This window comes from Cyprinodon variegatus, unplaced genomic scaffold (genome assembly GCF_000732505.1).
Source record: "Cyprinodon variegatus isolate N-32 unplaced genomic scaffold, C_variegatus-1.0 Scaffold13, whole genome shotgun sequence".
Taxonomy (NCBI): domain Eukaryota; kingdom Metazoa; phylum Chordata; class Actinopteri; order Cyprinodontiformes; family Cyprinodontidae; genus Cyprinodon; species Cyprinodon variegatus.
Genome location: NW_015150466.1, coordinates 994,204 through 994,605, shown reverse-complemented (window position 1 = coordinate 994,605; position 402 = coordinate 994,204). Strand labels below are relative to the sequence as shown.

Genomic DNA, 402 nt, shown 5'->3' with positions numbered 1-402 from the left:
ATCTGGACTCACTTTACTGGACGGCTGACCTTAATGTGAAAAGGCATCATAAATGAAGCAGCAGAAGCTTTTTTTGCTGCTCAAAGTGGATGCGGTGCGAACACAGCATGAGAAATATGTTCTTGTTTTTTCCACCCTTTTGGCGAGACGATTGTTTTGAAGTGGAAACCATCTGTACCACCTTCACACACGTTGGATTACAGACATCCTCTATTTTCTCAAACTAGAAAAAGATCAGACTCTCAGAGACCGGCAGAAGTGGAATGTTTATAAATCTATGGGAATTATTCCTTAAGTATTTTAAGGTTTATATCCTTTATTCCAGAGCCTACCGCTTAAAATGGACATGCTGAGCATGTATAATATGCTGATGATGTCGGTGGCTATGACTATTTAAGCTAT

The 402-nt window shown here is 39.6% G+C and overlaps 1 protein-coding gene across 1 annotated transcript in view; it reads right to left on the bottom strand.

Moving 5' to 3' along the window:
• The window catches only part of LOC107089801 (cohesin subunit SA-2-like), a 45,203-nt gene that overhangs the window by 21,508 nt on the left and 23,293 nt on the right, over positions 1-402 (bottom strand). The gene's annotated exons all lie outside the window — the stretch shown is intronic.